The sequence below is a fragment of the Schistocerca nitens genome, chromosome 5 (genome assembly GCF_023898315.1).
Source record: "Schistocerca nitens isolate TAMUIC-IGC-003100 chromosome 5, iqSchNite1.1, whole genome shotgun sequence".
Classification (NCBI taxonomy): Eukaryota; Metazoa; Arthropoda; class Insecta; order Orthoptera; family Acrididae; genus Schistocerca; species Schistocerca nitens.
In genome coordinates, this window is record NC_064618.1 from 769,892,605 (window position 1) to 769,913,795 (window position 21,191).

Sequence of the window (21,191 nt, forward strand, 5' to 3'; positions counted from 1 at the left end):
AGCGGTTCAAGGCTTTCCTATTTTTAGTTATCTGGTAAAATAACGTCGAAAAAGCAGTTAAGTTTACCATTGGAAATTTTATTCTACTCACAAAACATCGTTTATAAATTGCACTATTGATAAAAGGAAATGTTTTAATACAGGATGGTAAAAACCAACCGCGTTCAACAAAAATGTGAACGAATATTCCCTGAATGGGTTTCCAAGTTCTACAATGGATCGAAGGATGACCTATGCCATATCACATCTGTAATCTAGGTTTAAATTAAGTTTCACAAAAGAGAAAACTATCAAAATGGTCTACAGTGACCCTCAATTATCATTAATTACTTATCTAACTTGTCGTAAATTACAGTGGCTGATGTGGCTTCTCAATAACTATATAACAGAAAAATCATCGCGTTTCATATTTTTACTTCAAGTGGCAAATGTGAACACCATGAGCTTTAATTGACGATCGACACTAGTATTACGCAAAAAGGGGGTGTAACAGATGAGACGTCTGCAGTTCTGAGTGAAGCTTTATGCGCTGTTATGCGGCATCGCGTGCGTTCATTACCTTGTCGGTGTTCGTCAGGGGGCAGCGGGCAGCACCGCTCCGCTCACCTCGCCGTCTCGGAAGCAACTCTCTCCTAACTTCTCCTTACTACAATTTACCGAAGTTGGTTTAAAAAAACTATCTGGCTGTGTTTTCATCTGACCAATCAGGGTCTCAATGTTAACCTTAAGCTCCGCCTACAAAAATTCTGTCCATCCAATGAGAAACGTTATACTTTTCAAGGTGGGGCAATGTTTTTAAAGTTTGCAACGTAACAGAGACGCGAAAAAGTCTCACGCTAAAACTTGCGGTAGGGGTGGCCCTTTTTGTGTTATCGTAAGATCTATACTGTTCTTCTGGAGGGCTCTATCTTTTAACATGGGCTGGGGGGTGGTCCTGACGTAACAGAGACGCGAAAAAGTCTCACGCTAAAACTTACGGCTGGGGGGTGGCCCTTTTTGTGTTATAGTAAGATCTATACTGTTCTTCTGGAGGGCTCTAGCTTTTAATATGGGCTGGGGGGTGGTCCTGACGTAACAGAGACGCGAAAAAGTCTCACGCTAAAACTTGCGGGTAGTGTGGTCCTAGCGGTTAGCTGGCGACGTGGGTGTCCGTCCGTCCCTTATCGTAGGGCCTTCCAGCTTAACACGGTTCTGCTCTCGGCTTCTGTTCTCGTTTCTCCCCTCGGAACTGCGTCTGTCTCACAGTGGGAAGGTATGACATGCATTTAGGCATTCTTGTGTTAGTCTGTGGTATTCCATTTGCTCACTCGTTACTCGTATTACTTTGGTTAATTTAATGTCACGATTTATTCGGAGCTATGTGACATACTACTGGATTTGCTTATCATGGCAGGGTTTTCATGGAAGGTGTTGGATTTGCCTGACACCTTACAGGTTGTTTTATTGGTCGGTTTGAGGGGGGTAAGTCTCACATCACCTGAAAACGGTTTCTTGCAATATTGAAGGAACTCGAGTGTGTTACAGACCACTAAATAGATCGTTTCCAATGGTGTATGACATGTCATACCATCTATTGTCGGAAGAAGAAACACTAAGAGGGAGCTATGGCTTCTCGGCCTGTCTCACAGCTGGCAATGTATAAAACGAACTTGAAACCAGCGTCCGGCTGTGAGTCGGCTTTATAAGACAATGGGTTAACAGGTATGGCAGTTACTTTTGAAATACTGTGTGAAGCAGAACCAACTAAGCAGTTGCTATCGATTACATCTGGGGGTTGTGGTGGGGGAGGCATTTGCACTTGGTCTGCCTTTGTTCAGTCGTTCACCCCCTTTCAGTAGCCAACATAGTCTGGAGCGGTGCATGTCGTGGTTATGTCGTTTGCGCTTGTGATCGCTACACAACGAGCTTTTCGGGGACAGTTCAACATACCACGCAACAATGCCGTGCCTAATGCAAACACAATTCTGTCCCGAGTTCGGCAGTAGGAGGAAACAGGTAGCACACTAAGAATAGATATACATGGCCTACGGAGATCCATGACAACGCCAGGAAATGTTCAGCGGGTGAGAGCAGCAGTCAACAATCGCCGCAACGTTCTGCTCGAAAACATGCTGTTGCATTGGTGATTTCAGACCGCAGTTTGAGAAGGATGCTGCCATGCGATTTGAAGTTCCTTCCTTTCAAAATAATTATTGCTCCAGAATTACGCCCAGCAGACTACGACAACCGTCAAAATCTGTGTGAGCAAATACTTGCTCACATCCCTCCGAATGCTGCTTTCTTCAGTAGTGAAGAGGCACATTTTCATCTCAGTGGGTTCTTGAATAAGCAAAACTTTCGCTACTGACCAGAAAATAACCCCCAAATTATACACGAAAGGCCGCAACATTCTCTTAAAGTGACAGTGTGGTGTGCCATATCACAATTTGGCGTGGTAGGCAATTACATTTTTGAGGAAGGTGTGACCGTGACAGTGAATTCCACACGTTGTGTTTCAACGTTGCAAAATTTTCTGCAACCCAGAATGGACGAACTTTTGAAGAACATGGCCTGGGGGAACTTGGGTTCCAACAGGATAAAGCTACTGCTCACACAGCTCTAATTTCACTCGATGTTTTGAGAGAAATGTTTCCGGGACGCCTCGTCTCTTTAAGGGCTGATGTCGGGTGGCCTGTGTGGTCACCAAATTTGAGCATTTGTGAATACTTTCTTCTAGGATATTGGTTCAAATGGCTCTGAGAACTATGGGACTTAACTTCTAAGATCATCAGTCCCCTAGAACTTAGAACTACTTAAACCTAACTAACCTAGGGACATCACACACATCCATGCCCGAGGCAGGATTCGAACCTGCGACCGTAGCGGTCGCGAGGTTCCAAACTGTAGCGCCTAGAATCGCTCGGCCACCCTGGCCGGCCTTTTGGGTTATCTGAAGGTAAAGGATTCCAAAAGCCGCCCTCACACCGTACCAGCGTTAAAAGAGCGGATTATTGACGAAGTGAATGCCATACCCCGTTATATGTGTGCCAGAGCTGCTCGAAACTTCAGGGATCGTCTTCAACAATGCATTGCTAACAGCCGCCATCTTGAGGACATTATTTTTCAAAACAAAATGAATGTAAAATGGTATATTGCACTAATTTAGAAAATAAAAACATTTTTTCTCTATACGACCAGATTTACTTTTTATTGCTCGTTAAAACTGCTTAGTCGATTCTGCCGCACCCTGTAATAAACAATGGAAGGTCCAACACACCCACTGGCTCGCTACTGACTGTCAGTAGCGAGCCAGTGGGTGTGTTGGATCTTCCATCGAGCTACGGACCCCCTTGAAGATGTCTCCCGCAATCGGAGACGAAACGTTGGGAATTGACACAGAATTCATCAACCGACCACGGCATAACAGCCCGGATAATTATAATGGACATGATATTTCCGGCCGTGAAAGTCTACATTTTAGCATTTCTAACTAGGCCCACATTTTTATTGTAACTGCTGTAGGATGTCATGATTCAGTAGGTTCCCAAAATGTTTTTCAAATAGGATAGCTTTTCGTGATTGTTACGAAAGGCCGAAAGAAATGATGTTATAATGAAGTAATGAAATAAGAGTAAGGCCTAATTAATGTCCCGTCGACATCGAGGTCATTGGCGACGGAGCCGAAACACGGAATGTTCTGAGGATGGTGAAAGAAAACTGTTGCGCCCTTTCAAGGGACGAATAAGGCATTTGTCTGGAGTGATTTAGGGGAATTACGGAAAACCCAAATCAGGTTGGTGGCACGCGGATTTGCGTGTCGCGATGGATGGTAGGAGATTCCCGCTTAAGGGTGCTTACACCACAGGAGCTAATTATGGCCATACAAATATTTTTAGCACATTTCTCAAATACGTTTGTGAAAAATTTCCAAGGACAACTTTAAACGGTTCAAATGGCTCTGAGCACTATGACACTGAACATCTGAGGTCATCAGTCCCCTAGAACTTAGAACTACTTAAACCTAACTAACCTAATGACGTCACACACATCCACGCCCGAGGCCGGATTCGAACCTGCGACCGTAGCGGCCACGCGGTTCCAGACTGAAGGGCCTAGAACCGCTCGGCCACACCGGCCGGCGTCAACTTTAAAAAGAGTGTTATGACTGTGACTGTGTTTATAAGGCCTTTCAAACTCCGTTATAAGAAGTATATCATTCAGTGTAAAAAACAATTCAATATCAGTAGTTAGGGGTATTAATCATAAGTTAAAGTACGTGTCCCTCTGTTGGCTATTATTTGCGGAAAACCTCGTTTTGATAACTTTCAACAGTTTATAAAACAAAAGATGTTCTGTATCTTACACCAATTGCCGTGTAGAAATTTCCTAGCGAAATCCTTCGTAAATGCTCACCTCACTTTGAGCAGTATAATGTCCACAACTGCAACAGTAGAAAAAGTGACATTTATTCCTCTGTACTACTGTTGTCAGTAGCTCAGAAAGTTGTCCCACAAGTAGCTACAAGAAACATCGACCATTTGTTGAGTTACTAGAAAATTAGTCAGGAATCGTCCAAATTATCACTGGATCATGGAATCACTAATCGAACAAGCTGGGCGGAAACAAAGGAAAATTTAAGCGTAATGAACATCACACTTCATACCTACGTAAAGCTTGTGGGATGTTTGTATGAATGTATGTTCTCTGTTCTTTCGGACATGTCCGACTTCGCAAAATAATGGGCGACGAGTGGAAATGCTTGCCGAACCGGATTCAAACCCGGCACCTTCTGCTTACGAAGCAGTTGCGTTCCCACTCTGAAAACCGGACACACTGTGTATCGTAAGTGCGAGGACTATCTCGGCACGCCCATTGGCCGAGCCACACTCCCATCTAGCGCCACCTATCCACAGTACCCGTCCATGTCCTCCATACTTTTTACTTCATTTTCTATAGTATGTGTCACACCTGCGAATCGCACGTGATGTCTGTTCTTTCGGACATGTACGAAAGAACTGACACCAAATCGTATAATAAATTCGCATCGCTGGGCAGTGAATACACTACTTTCAGCGAGGATGCACAGTTGCGTTCTACATCCTGAGGAAATTTCAAAGTAGCGAGCGTGGCGTTAGGTGCAAATGCGGTTCGGCCTAGTGGCGTGCCAAGGTAGTCCGCACAGTTACGATAAACACTGTGTCCGAATGACTGCCTAGTATGCAGAGGATCCCGGTCCGACCCTCACATTTACTCGTCGCAGCTGATTCCGCATAAAGTAGGAATGCAACTCACATCAGTAGTTCGTTCCCTTCCCTTCCCTTTCTCCTACCTCAACCATGAATTCACGTAACTCGTGACTTGCGTAACGTTACTAACCAAACACACACTCGCAGAAAAATCAACTCAATGAAAAAATTAAGACAGACTGGAGGAAAATGAAGGTAGAAACCAGCAGACCAACTAAAAAGCTCACAAATTCTTTTCTCGTGGGAAAAAAAAAACGAAACGAGGTAAGAAGGGTACATATGTGCATAAAATCTTAAGAGTCTTCTCCTTACATTCCCTGTCGACTATTTTTTGTACAACGTATTCGATTCTTTTCATATTTACTTTATCTTTGACAAATGTTGTTTTCCTTTCTAAATGGAAAATTTGCTTGTCGAGTGATACATTATGCACCTTAGTACGCATCAGAGGTATCCTGCTTTCAGAACCAACTTCTAAAATGCGGAACGCCGATAGGATTTAAAAGAAACGTCGCCTTCACTGCACTAAAATTGTTATTTCGTGGAATGTAGCCGTAAAGAATGAGTACACACGTTCTCCTTCCGGGAGAGGATCTCGCCATACGGATTCAATAATTTAACAGGTTCCATTACGCATCACTGTTGGAGTAGTTTCTGTGTATTTGCGCAAGGCTCTGTATGCGAGCTTAGACATACACACAGCGATACGCTTTACCTTTCGATTCAGCAAACGGAGGAACGCAAACACGTGTAAATTAATAACTTGTAAGCTCGCTGAATATTCCGTAAGCAATTTCCGTATCTTTGTCCTCATGGCTTGCCAATGCATTAACAATGCCCTACACCCTGCCCTTCTCCCACGTGAAGGCACGCTCAGCTATTTCGTGTTTAAGAGGAGCGTAGAGCAACATCAGGAAGGAGATACGTAGATCAGTTTCCTCACAAATGTGAGGGATCGTTCTGGGCATGATTTAGGAAGTACGTATTCGCTTATACTCTCCAGTCATTCAATTACACCTTCAGAAACTGGTATAACTAAAACTATGACGACTGTATCATATTTTTATAAAGAAAAGAGACAGACTACTTCAACATATAGACATCATTACACTAGCTGAATGTCTTGATGTAACAAACTGTGCAGAATTTCCAAGCCACTACCCTGAAACTCTGTTTAATCTTGCCAGATGTGGTTGTAATTTATTTGTTAGAAGATAACGATCATAAAACTTTGCTGGTTTTCGTAGAGACGTTGCAAGCATTTGGTATGAAGAAGAAAGGTTGTCATAGAAATTGTGGAATAATTAAATGCAGTATTATGCGCTATGAACGAGAACATTGTTCTGATATGTAACAAGTAGGAGTAATCTGATAATTAACACGATTCACGTTCAAAATTGTTGGCAAACTACACTCCTGGAAATAGAAAAAAGAACACATTGACACCGGTGTGTCAGACCCACCATACTTGCTCCGGGCACTGCGAGAGGGCTGTACAAGCAATGATCACACGCACGGCACAGCGGACACACAAGGAACCGCGGTGTTGGCCGTCGAATGGCGCTAGCTGCGCAGCATTTGTGCACCGCCGCCGTCAGTGTCAGCCAGTTTGCCGTGGCATACGGAGCTCCATCGCAGTCTTTAACACTGGTAGCATGCCGCGACAGCGTGGACGTGAACCGTATGTGCAGTTGACGGACTTTGAGCGAGGGCGTATAGTGGGCATGCGGGAGGCCGGGTGGACGTACCGCCGAATTGCTCAACACGTGGGGCGTGAGGTCTCCACAGTACATCGATGTTGTCGCCAGTGGTCGGCGGAAGGTGCACGTGCCCGTCGACCTGGGACCGGACCGCAGCGACGCACGGATGCTCGCCAAGACCGTAGGATCCTACGCAGTGCCGTAGGGGACCGCACCGCCACTTCCCAGCAAATTATGGACACTGTTGCTCCTGGGGTATCGGCGAGGACCATTCGCAACCGTCTCCATGAAGCTGGGCTACGGTCCCGCACACCGTTAGGCCGTCTTCCGCTCACGCCCCAACATCGTGCAGCCCGCCTCCAGTGGTGTCGCGACAGGCGTGAATGGAGGGACGAATGGAGACGTGTCGTCTTCAGCGATGAGAGTCGCTTCTGCCTTGGTGCCAATGATGGTCGTATGCGTGTTTGGCGCCGTGCAGGTGAGCGCCACAATCAGGACTGCATACGACCGAGGCACACAGGGCCAACACCCGGCATCATGGTGTGGGGAGCGATCTCCTACACTGGCCGTACACCACTGGTGATCGTCTAGGGGACACTGAATAGTGCACGGTACATCCAAACCGTCATCGAACCCATCGTTCTACCATTCCTAGACCGGCAAGGGAACTTGCTGTTCCAACAGGACAATGCACGTCCGCATGTATCCCGTGCCACCCAACGTGCTCTAGAAGGTGTAAGTCAACTACCCTGGCCAGCAAGATCTCCGGATCTTTCCCCCATTGAGCACGTTTGGGACTGGATGAAGAGTCGTCTCACGCGGTCTGCACGTCCAGCACGAACGCTGGTCCAACTGAGGCGCCAGGTGGAAATGTCATGGCAAGCCGTTCCACAGGACTACATCCAGCATCTCTACGATCGTCTCCATGGGAGAATAGCAGCCTGCATTGCTGCGAAAGGTGGATATACACTGTACTAGTGCCGACATTGTGCATGCTCTGTTGCCTGTGTCTATGTGCCTGGGGTTCTGTCAGTGTGATCATGTGATGTATCTGACCCCAGGAATGTGTCAATAAAGTTTCCCCTTCCTGGGACAATGAATTCACGGTGTTCTTATTTCAATTTCCAGGAGTGTATTTTTCTTGCCAGTAGCATTATGACATTCATGTTAAGTGGCTATGAACTCTATATGAAGTGGAGCCCACAATGAGATTCAGTCGGCCAAGAGGATTTAGAATGGAACTACTGATGTTACTGAAACGATATTTATCACGAAGCCACTACATCCTAGGACACAAATAAATACATTTTAGTGCATGTTTTACCTGTTGCAATTAAGAAGGAATTAATTAGATACATTACATAATCTGAACTGGATTACAATACATAGGAAGAGCAAAAAAACTAGATCTAATGATGATATAACCTGATAGTAGCTAATTCTACACCTAAGTCATTTCCGACGCCATGATTAGTACGCAAGGTACACTTGAAAGAAATATTCTGTAAGAATGGAGATACGAAACATCGAATGAAGAGAGCTTACTGAGTGAACTGGTACACTTGAAAAACATATTCTGTAAGAATGGACGTATGAAACAACAAATGAAGAGAGCTCTCCAAGAGAAAACACCAGTCCAAAGAAAAGAAGGGCAAGAAGAAAGAGATGTAAAGTCTACGGCCTTGCTACCGTAAATGGGAAATATATCTTCAAAAATTGCAGTAATAATGAAGAAACAATATCCACCAGCCAAGACAGCAGCTCTCCTGGAATGTGAGGTGAATGACCTGACTTTACGAGAGGCAGGTGTATGAGAAATTCCTTGTGAGTGTGGTAGAAGGCACACAGGTCAAACAACACTCACTTTAAAAGAACTTTGTATTGAATATAAGCAATACACTCGCTTACTTCAGCCCAACAAGCTGCAGTGATTGTTGTATTTCCTCCGATCTTTTTATGGATAACGGGAAAGTTAAGATACTGGCAACGGCCTCATCCTGCTGGGATTTATTGGTCAAGGAACCCATAGATATTCAATCGGCAAAGAGCTTCCACAACCGAGACGATGGCTTCCATCTCGGCAAAACATGGAAAACCCTCTTTTGTCGTCTGAGCTCTCATTGGAAATATTGATCTAATTCTTCACTGACCGGCGTTCCAACATATTCCTTCCATAATAATCAACCAAAATATTTCGTAAGCACTGTGGAATCGCTAACTCTGCGCTTGCTTTGTTATCATCTTATAGGTATAGAGTTCTATCAATGACTGGCGCTCTTGATTCCCACAGTATTATCTCTGACTGATGCGCGTTTACTCCACAGTGTAAAGTTCTTTAAAAATATTGCAGACGACTCACTATGAAAATTGCTGAAAGGCTGTCAACCGAAATACCAGTACAATAGTTGATCTATCTCAGATTCACTCCCTAAAAATGATGGAATATCCAATTCGTCGGGAATTTTCACGGAACTCACTCACCAATTCGATAGCAAAGAGTCACAAATTGTTGTGTAAGGAATCATCAACTTGTTACTATTCTTGCCTTCTTCTCGGCCGCAGGGAAATAAATATTTAGCAAACTTCTTCCTTTACTGCTTCGTACTTCTGTCACCTCGCCAACCACCCCCCCCCCCTCCCACAATTACTAATTGGTTAATCTATTAACACGACCGTGATCCTGTATGCCTAATGACTTCGATTATGGATGTGGCTACTGTCTCTGAAAAAAATTTGACTGGTTACAGGAGGGAAGTGTACAAAAAGTCGTTGTAAAGATCAACGTATTCTACTCCAGCTGTTTCTACTTACGTGTATTTTGTTTAATACGTAAAACAGTGTCATCACTCACATAAGATACAAAACTAAATGGGGTACCACATGACTCAAAGAACTCACAAAGAACTAATTGACAAAATGCAGAAATTAATTAACATGGTCGCCAGCCCATTTGGTCACTTTCTGCCCACTGTCTGATCAATATCGCGGGCAGCAGTGAATACGTAACCGTTTGACTCTACATGTGGCAGCAGAAGGCTGACAAACGTTTCTGACAATATGATATGTTACGAGATGATAATGAATAAGGAAGGCAGTTGCCTTATATCGTTAATAATTAACTCTGTTAATTTGGAAAAAGGTATTTAGTCTCCTTATTGATAAGTAAACGATTGCCAGGAAGTAGCTCTTCTGTTACGATAATAATTTGCGTAACCTCAGATTAAAGTTTACTTATGTGCATTATATTATTCCTGGACATGGCAGACTACGTGCTTTGAATGTGTTGTAATTACTAAGAACATTTACTGGATTAAATAAGCAACTATTCGTTTTCAACAGATTGACTACGACAAAATACGAACCATGCCAGTACACAACAGCATTAGTACAATAGACATAGATTTGAAATACGTATACTTAATTTATTCCTTACTTTACTTTTAGTTACTTTATCGTACTTTGTCTTCTGTCAATTATCAATAATGAACGATTAGCAAGAATTGAAGAACATTATTAATTTATTGAGGCTTCATTATTTGCTTTCAACTATTCTTTAGCAAATAAACAGAACTGGGAATAATTTTTTATACTTTTCTTCTAGTAATTTAGAAAAAATATTCGTGTATTCAATAACTGGAATGGAATAAGACTCTAAGTAGGTGACAATGACTGAGGAAAATGGCAAGTTCAGGTACCTAATCCTACAGTTTTTGCCTAGAAGACTTATTACTGCGATAAATTTCACTGTGAATGTCATTGGGTAATGCCTCACAAAATTTTTAAAGTGATCGAAAAGTAAACCAGCCTTACAGTTCGTTGCAGCTGTTAAGCCTATGTCTTTGTTGTCATCTACAATGCTCCCATTGCTCCATGTCATAATCCTGGCACCCACTGAATCGCAGTAATCAATTATTGGGGGCAAGATCTTTATGTTATTGGAATCTCTTACATCTGCACACAGTCTTCATGCTCCTGGTGCCTCGCTAATAGCAACTGCGCCTCACATAGGACCGACAGTGCACGCCACTTACGTGCGTTCACTCTTCCGTCTGACAACCAAGTGCGTTTCAGGCTCACTTTGCTCTGACGTCACACTTGCGTCTAGAGACAGCACTCATGCACAAGACTTTACTCTCTGCCAACGATACTGCTTTTCCTAACAGCATTGTCCGGAATGAATACGGTATAACACAAAATAATTTATACAGCCAGCATCACTCATCACGTTCCTAATTAACACAGAGTATCTAAAGATTTACGGAATGAAACAAGTACACGATACTTACAATAAACGTGAGGTAGCACGTCTGTGTCATAGCGTCACACTTCAGCGATAAGTGGGACTGATACCTCATGCCCCCTCCTCCTCCTTCACGAACTGTTTTTCCTCCTCTTTCTTGTCCTTATTAGTTTCAAGCTATTGGCAAAATGCCTTTCCCGGTTTCATGAAGAGAATTCTTAGCATATTCTTCGAGGACTTCTACCGTGGCTTCGCTCTTTAGCCCCAACATAAGAACTCTTCTGTTCCTTAAGCCTGTTGTCTTTAGGGCTATTCAGATTTTTTTATGGCTAAGACAAGGCTCAGAAGGTAAATGTTAGACTTCAAATACACAAATCCAGTGTTAAACCCTTTCAATCTTAGAATATTTCTAAACAGCTGTCGCTTCTTTCACCTGCGGCAACAGTTGGCTTACGGAACAATGCGACGGCGCACAGTGGTTCGAGGTCCACTGGAACTAGGTCCCTCTACAACTTAAAAAATGCAGGAGTGAAGGGCACGTCTGTGTTTAATGTGTAAATGCCGGAAGTATCATTTCTCCGCTTTGAGAAGCCGCGCGGTTCGAGGCGCCATGTCACTTATCGTGCGGCCCTTCCCGCCGGAGGTTCGAGTCCTCCCTCGGGCATGGGTGTGATTGTTGTCCTTAGTGTTAAGTTAGTTTAAGTAGTGTGTAAGTCTAGGTACCGATGACCTTAGCAGTTTGGTCCCTCAGGTATTCGCACACATTTGAACATTTTGAACTGCAATAAAACACCATGCCTAGTAACGCAACGAGATGTTCAAACCACCATTCAAGTCGAGGTCAGTCTTAACTTCCTAATGAGTTATTGTCAAAAATACAGCTATTGTTGATAGACTTCATTCCTCAAGTATTTGGTTATTGTATGTTGACCAGAATGTCTCATTAATGAATCGTTACCATGAAATAGGCCTTAATTTGACCGAGCGAGGTGGCGCAGTGGTTAGCAAACTGGACACTCATTCGGGAGGACGACAGTTCCCACCCGTATCTGGCCCCATTTATGGTTTTCTGTGATTTCCCTAAATCGCTTCAGGCAAATGTCTGGATTGGTCCTTTGAAACTGACGTCCTCCCAAATCCTTACCTAATACGATGGGGCCGACGACCTCTAATCAACCAATTAATCTTAATTGCAACATATTACCCCTATTCTATCCTTCAAGATTAGCGTTCACAGAGGTTAAATTACTTTGAGCGACGCTCCATACAGCTTAGGGAAGAGCGACACTCTGGAAATCACTGTCAACATTTATTTAGGCTCATGCTTGAATCAGAGGCCCAGTAGCGTCTGTATTAGGGAACTCTAATGAAAGACAGAATTGTTAGAAGGGTTCTCGGAAAGTGCGGTACAACTGTGAAGGAAATCGTATACATACATCTTTGCAAAGTTAACAGAGTGGTTCAATAATATTTTGACACAAAGCCAACTCATAGAAGACAAAGTAAATTGAAATAACTAAAATTAAATAATCATGGAAATTTCAAGTTAAAGTAAGGAATAAATTAAGCACACATACCCCTATTAAAATTGTAGATTGTCCATTAAACTTGATGTCAAGCTTCAATAATCGATCACTTCTATAGTCTATTGCAGTCACTGGCTTGGCCCGTTCGAATTTTATCAGTACTGAGAGCCCACTTTTTGCTCTAAGGTGTTTTGGTGCATCACACTAAAAATTGATACAATTATGTAGTATTTCTTTACATACTACCTTTTTTTCTCTTTTCACTGAGTACAACTACATCCTGATCCACCTCTTCAATTTCATGGTATGCTTCAGTTTCCCTTGTTCGTGAAGCTTGGGATTTCTCATGTACTTGACAGTCCTAAATCTTAGGCTTATACTGACCGTTTTTCGCAGCGCGATACGTTTTCCATGGTGCGAAAACCTGTTGCCACAATCCCTCACCTGGAGGACCATGTAATTTGGCACTGGAGTTTCTTCTCACTAGCCTATGACAAACTTATGTCGTGCAGCTCAAGGCGACAGAAAATAAAAAAGAGTGTTTCATTTAATTTACGTCTATGGTCACAAACTTTTTGTTAACAGATTACCGGTTTCGATCTTTAATGACCATCATCAGATCTGTTTCATAAAAACAAGGACCGGTTTCGATCTTTAATGACCATCATCAGATCTGTTTCATAAAAACAAGGCACTAATGTACTGCAGCTGTAGTGGCATCGTCAAATGTTAAATGCGGAATCAGCACCAGCATCGTCAAATACATATAAATGTGATGTTACTTATATGTATTTGACGATGCTGGTGCTGATTGCGCATTGAACGTTTGACAGTGCCACTATGGCTGCAGTACTTAAGTACTTTGTTTTTATGAAACAGATCTGATGATGGTCATTAAAGACCGAAACCGGTAATCTGAAAACAAAAAAAGTTTGTGACCACAGACGTAAATTAAAGGAAACTTGTTACATATACGGGTCACTGTTTTCTCGCGACGATGTCGCAGCTTATGAAAATAAAAAAAAGAGACTGCTGTGTTAAGAGCAGAATGTGTTACTGCTTCCGCTCTTCAAGCCGCTGTAGGGAGAGCCTGACCCCTCGTTGCCTCGTCTATCGTTTCGGTCTTCACAGTAAAGCCGTCCTCACGTGGGAAATGCACCTCACCGCGAAGCACCCTAGACGTGGCGTTGTTCGTAACTGCTGCACGTTCTGAAATGACCTGCTACATCTCACGGAATATGCCACGCTCCTTATTGTGATTTCCGACCGCAGCACCCCATACTGGCGTTCTTGACTTTATTTGACACAGAAATCACACAGTTTCTTTAAGAAAATGGACGTCCTCAAAATAGCTGTGTCTGTTACTGACTCTCGAAGAAGAGTGGACGAAATCGCGAAGAAGATCCCCGACTCGTCCATGACCTGAACAGCAACTGCTATTAGAGGAACACTACATAACGCTGTACAACATCTGAGATACATACTAGCGGAAGTTATTCGTTGACTGGATTGCACTCCCATCTCATTTCCATTTTTAAATTAAATGAAGTACAGTGTGTAATGTAAGTTTATCCATGTGCAATGTCCTTATTCTTGATGTAGTATTGACCACCAGCGCTCTGAAGTAACGTAATTCATCACATAGGTTTGAAGATCGAGATTCGTTTCGTAACAGCATTCGGATGGAAAAGGAGATGATTTCCAAGCTGCTCACAGTCTATTAAAAAGATAATTACCGGCAAGATAAAAAAACGAGGAGGCAGTATGTAGACTATTTAGAGAGAGTCAGTAGGGAAGGTACATGCTTCGAGGGGTGATAGTATTAGTGATACTGAATAAAAAACTTACGCCCTATTCCGAATGGTTTCCGAGATAGAACACATTTAATATCACTTTTGTACTTTTTTTTAATAACCCGAAAACCGCATCCTCCAGCGAAAACGTATAACAGTATAAAATTAAACCGTATTAAATTTCCTAAAACTCGCTTGATGCGGTTGCGCCGTAGCTTACGTAGTTTTTGTAGGCCAATTTGAGGTAGCATATTGAGTTAGCAAGTTGAGACGAACAGTTTGATACGGGATACTTGTGGTCTATCAAGTCGGGAAACTACCTCAAACAGGCCTACAAAATCTACGTAAGGTACAGCACATACGTGTCGAGCGAGTTTTTCAAGATTCTCGCGCTCTCTTCGTACAAAACATTAGTCCTAGAGAAAAAAACAAATATGACCTTTTTTGTAGGAAATTTAATATAGTTTAATTTTGTAGTGACACACTTTTGCGCTGGTGGGTGTGGTTGGCCAGTTATCCAAAAAAAGTACAAAGGTGATATTAAATGTGTTCTATCTCGGAAACCATTCGGAATAGGGCATATGTCCATATGAAGTTTTATGTTCAGAATAACTAAAACTATCACCCCTCAAAGCATGTACCTTTCCTCCTGACTCACCCTATATGTATATACACGAGGCGAGTCAGGAATATCCATAATTTCGCGCCTTTGATGTGTTGGAGCGAAATGCGGTTGGCATCCCTGCACACCCCCATGTTTATTCACATTTTTTTATGTGTGGTAAGGTTTTATGGGACCAAACTGCTGAGGCCATCGGTCCCTAAGCTTAAACACTACTTAATCTCACTTTAACTTACGCTAAGGACGACACACACACCCCTGCTCGAGGGAGGACTCGAACTTCCGACGGGGGGAGCCGCGCGGACCGTGACAAGGCGCCCAAGACCGCGCGGCCACCCCGCGTGTCTGTGTTTAATGTGTAACTGCCGGAAGTTTGATTTATATGAATGCGTGGTGTCTGTTCTTTCGAGCATGTCCGAAAGGATAGACACCATACAGAATCCTCAGTTGTAATACATTATACGTAAATTGAAGGTGTATAAGAGAAGAAAGGAACGGAAGGGGTTTACTGCTAGTTCTGAGTAATGTCCCGATGCAGCTGACAGCCATGATCCCCTCCCTTTCCTTTCCTTTCTTCTCTTCTGCACCTACAATTTACATAGGAAGTTTCATTGTTCTATGTCTGTTAGTTATTGTTCAGTGCTGTATTGAGTAGATCGTTGTGTAGCCCAGTTTGCGAATTTCGTGATGGCCGAGTTAAAGGAGCAGCGCGTCTGCATTAAATTTTACGTGAAACTGAAGAAACCCTTTACAGATACACACCATAGGATGCAGGAAGTCTACACCGATGAGTGCTTAAGCCGTACTCGGTGCTACGAATGATTCACACGGTTTAAAAATAGCGGGACGGAAGCTAAAGATGATTCTCGTTCAGGACGCCCATCGACGTTTACTCACAACGTTCATGTCAGGAAAGTCAACTACATTATGCGTCATAATCGAAAACGGACTGTCCGAGAGATTGCAGAAGAATGGAACATTTCAGTTGGATCATATCATTAAATCCTAACACAGCGTCCTGGAATGTATCGTATTGCCGCCTAGGCCTCCCACATCTCATTAGTGAAGAGCAGAAAGACCTTCGCCTCTCAATCCGTGAAGCGCTTCGGATCACTCAAATGACAAAGAGATGTCCTCAAGAGAATCATAACTGGTGGTGAGACGTGGATCTAACGTTATGCTGTAGCGACCAAGGTTACATCTTCAAAATGGGTCAGGAAAAGTTCTCCAATACAAATAAATAAATAAATAAATGAAACGCTGTTCAGGTCAGGTGAAATATCAAATCCATGATAATAGTTTTCCTTGATCACGAATTCGTGCCACAGAGACAAACTGTTAATAGATCACACTACCGGAACGTGTTACGACATCTACGAGAAAATGTGGGAAGGAAACGGTCTAAAATGTGGCGAGACCATACATCAAAATAACGCACCCCCACATTCATCCCTGTTAGTGAGCGACTGTTGAAAAAAAAAAAAAAAAAAAAAAAAACCGGAATCATTGCGCTGCCTCATCCTCCGTACTCTTCAGAACTGGTTGCTGAGGACTTTTCTTTTATTTCCAAATTTGGAAACACCGTTGAAAGGACGATGATTTGCAACAATAGACGAGAGAAAATAAAATTCGCAGACGGCGCTTCGCACGATTCAGCAAGAGGCGTACCAAGACTGCTCCCGGAAGTGGAAACGGTGCTGTGAGCGGTGTATCTATTGTGAAGCAGAGTGTTTCGAAGGAGACAATGCACAATAAGTAACAGGCAAGCGTAGAAAAATTTTGTGGACGTGGACAAAGTTCGGAATTTTTTGAACAGACCTCGTCTATATGTTCAGAATAAAAGAATAATTTCAGTGTTTAGCTTATGACCAGCAGTCACATTAAGATGTCTGGCCACTGGAGAAACTTCCCAGTCGTTGGCCTATGCTACAAAAATTGCAGCAAATACATTATCCCATATATATTACAAATGCGAACATTTGTGTGTATGTTGGTTACTCCATCAGTCTGAAACGGCTGAACCGGTTTGGAAGAACTCCGAAATAGTGTTCGCTTATATCCTGAATTACCACATAGACTACTTTTATGAGTGTGTAGAACAAGATATTTATTAACTAGCAGAATATAAAGCAAAATGTGGAACAGTAATTACTTTTAGAAAAATCTATTTACTCTTTCACTTTTGAACTGTATCGTATTTTAGAAAATTTCTTTATTGTCTAATATGTCCTACATAAAACTATTCAACTTAATGAATACAGTTCTCAAAGTGTTTAATCCATATTTCGTCATAAGCCCGTTGCAGTTTAGCCGCCGATCTCCAATGTATCTTATAGCTTCTAAGACGCTTGAAGTCTCACAGCCACGGTATAATTTAAATACTGTACAACACAGAGAGGTCGTTCTTTCACGTGTAGGACATGGTAGGCTTTTCGTGAGGCTGGATTTGATTATGATATGCGAGCGTATCCGCTGTTAACAGTGACACATGTGAGGAAAAAAATGGTTCAAATGGCTCTGAGCACTATGGGACTCAACTGCTGAGGTCATTAGTCCCCTAGAACTTAGAACTAGTTAAACCTAACTAACCTAAGGACATCACGAACATCCATGCCCGAGGCAGGATTCGAACCTGCGACCGTAGCGGTCTTGCGGTTCCAGACTGCAGCGCCTTTAACCGCACGGCCACTTCGGCCGGCGCACATGAAATTGTAGTATGTACAAACATTACAAAATGTTGGCTACACTAAACCAGAAATTAATTTCTTGTTTCGAGAGTTAGTACGTTTGTTACTCCTTCGCGCTGAAGCGGCTGGACAGATTGACCTGAAGTTTGGAATCCAGGAACCTATACCCTGAAATGACACATAGGCTACCTTTTATTATGAAAAAAGTCACTGACTCCGCGGTTTGGTCAACGTGGCTACTGTATCCGTGGGATGGGTAACATAACTAAAAAGTCATCTACGAGAGTTTACTATGAAATCTACACATTACGTTTGCTTTGATATTAATTTTTATCTATTTTGACAAATGAAGTTATTGATACCGTAAGTTCCTATCATTCCGCGAAATTTACCTTTCCAGTTCATGCTCTACCAGTTCCCTTTCAAAGTGGCCTTTCCGATCACTATAAATAAAAACAAGGGACAAACGTTAAAGGTAGCAGGTATTCATCTGGGCACGCCATGTTTTCCGCACGGACAGCTCTATGCTGGCCGTTCGCGTGTATCGAGAGCCAGAAATCTGCACATACACACAGGGGATAAGCAGTCACAGAAGGCTGTTTACATAGGCGTGTTACAGAAGATTTCTGGCTCTCCGTACAAACCAAGAAAATTATGATCTTTTCCGTGCTAGGCATGTCGCAAAAAGTCGTACTCACTTTACTGCCACATTTTGTAATTCACTACTCGATCACGTAACGTTTTTTCCATAAGTAAACGAGCGAGTTGTGAGTGACATATATTCTATCCGATTTTCACATCGTCTCAGAATTTTGTGATTTTCCGATGTAGCGCGGTTTTGTGGACCTCTAGCGCCTCGCGCTTCAATACCTCCAAAAGATGACTTTGGTGTTTATGCATGCGCGTGGATAGTGAGATTGGGTTTTAACATTTCTTTATAAATAATTAGTTATCGAGGGTAACACCGTGGGCCTCAGCTGGTTAATAATAAATAATATCGACTATCGCAGATGGTAATGTATGCGTTACATTTCATCAAACTTTTCTTATTAATTTCGACCGAGAAGCTTCAACTGATGATAGTATCCTTAGATTACTTGAAGTGTTAGCTACCATTGTAGAAGAAAAGAGTAAGTTATCAAGGTACTTCAGAAAGTAATTTACACATTATTACGGCTAGCCAAGCAACTTTCATTGAACGCCGCACTAACCTTCAGAGTGGACCAAATACATGACACTGTTTTTCAGCACAGTCACCAGAGATCTGTAAATAAGCGTCTGCACGTTCCACCAATCGTTTATTTCGTTGACGATAGAGAACCGCTCCTTGCTCACAGAGAAATTTGAGATTCCCTTGCATGAAAGTCGTCCTCCAACTTGCCGATTTGATTGGAATCGCATGGTGAACATGTGGACTTCCCGATCAGCATGAGCCACGTCTGATCGGATTTAGTGTAATTGTTTGCAGTAGAGGCAATCTTTGAAAGCAACAGTTCATATTTGTAAACAAACGAATGACAAATGTAGCACATGATAAAATTACAAACACAGTTAACGTGATTAATTACTTAGCCATAAATTATACCGACAAGAATTAAAGCTAATGAGAATAAATGGGTACATAGAAAGAGAAGTATACATATCTGGCACAAATTATTATCGTAATTTATTGCAAGTAACGAAAGCACAGAGAACCTTTAAATCCAGTACACTATAGCGCATGGTGAAGTCATAATGTTATGAATCAGCGTTAATTTTTAGTACTAATTGCTAAATCTAACGGGCGAGTACACAAGTAACGAAAACTGGCAAAAAGAAGGGTTTAACGAATATTGGAATTGGTAACTGGAACTGACCATGTAGGTTATTCTAGTTACCGATTCCAACCATTCCACTGTTGCAGGATTTCTAGATATGGTATTACTGTCTTCATTACTATGAAAAAGAGAAAAATTTGGAAGCTGTACCTACAATGTTTGTTAGGTTTTCGTAGAAGTTCTGAGATCAATAAGAAATCTAGATATCCTACAAAACCCTAGTGCAAAGATTTACTCCTATATAGGTCAATTCTAGTTACCGATTCCAGTCTCTCGATGATTTATTAATTAGATCGTTTTTTCAGCATGTGTGTGCACTAAAATGTTAGCTAATATGATTTCTGCACTTGTAACGGCCTTCTGAACTACTGAAAAAAGTTACTATTATTGGAATCGTAGGTTAGTTCTAGTTAAGGATTCCAATTTTTGTTGTACACCGCAGTAGTTTTAGAAAGCAATTACAAATGTAGAAATGCTGCTCCGTTTCAGTGCATACAACTGCAAAAATAATTTTCGTATGTATCATGGAGCGGTTGGAAACTATAACTGGAATTTACCTACGTAGATTAATTCTAGTTAACGTTCCAATATTCTTTATCTTTTATAGATATTGGTTTGTATGTACAGGCTTTTCTTATATAATTTAGTGTATCAGTTTCTCCACATTTTTTACTACTGTTTCGTATTTGTTGTATTCGGTTAATTTTCCAGTTTTTCTGATACATTTTAGTTTCTCCTCGCCTAAAACTCCCACTTTCCTGCGTTTCTCCAGTTAGATTGAATAGGGAATAGTTGAATTAACGCTATTTTGTAACAGAATGACTTCACCACACGCTTGGCTGTAATGCAGTTTCAACGTTCTCTGTGCATTTCTAGTCGTATAAATTACGAGAATACTTCTTACCAGACATGCAAAATTTTTTGAAATTCTTGTTCTTAATTGTATTAGTTATCTTCTGCTAGTTTCGATATAATTCATGAATAAGTAAATAACTGCGTAAATATGATGCTACTTTTATCGTATGCTACATTCGTCTGTGTACGAGTATGATCAGTTGCTTTCATAGATAGCCTATGCGCAGTCTCTTTGCCTAAGGCATGACGTCATTGCTCAATGTCGACGAGTGGAATCGGACCCTAGAATTTTTCAGGACGCCACGTTGTATTTGGTCAACATACCATCAGAATTTCATGTGAACCTCTGTGCAAATTAGACGCTTTACCTACAGTAATACAGTCCCGCGTACTGAAACTTTGAAGTACGTTCCCAGTTGCCGCGTAATGTGTATCACATACTGTCTCGCGCCTGTTATCCGAACCGCAACAGTACTACTTCTGCAGGTCCACCGGAACATGTACTGTCTTCTAGCAATGGACTTAGCGTAGGATGGCACGTAATTTATTTTCTTAAGTCCCCAGTAGATGTCAAAAGCTAACAAGAGATTCTGTTGTATCTAGCCTCACGCCATCTCCTACCGAGGCTGTTTACGAGTCAACAATTACAGTGATGTCTGTGTGGAGAATTTTAAGGAAACGCTTCTAGTTGTGTTTGTATTATTTACAACTGCAAGAAGCTCTAAA

The 21,191-nt window shown here is 42.1% G+C and overlaps 1 protein-coding gene across 1 annotated transcript in view; it reads left to right on the forward strand.

Moving 5' to 3' along the window:
* LOC126260710 (hemicentin-2) overlaps positions 1 to 21,191 on the forward strand; it is a 695,733-nt gene that overhangs the window by 627,914 nt on the left and 46,628 nt on the right. The window lies entirely within an intron of this gene.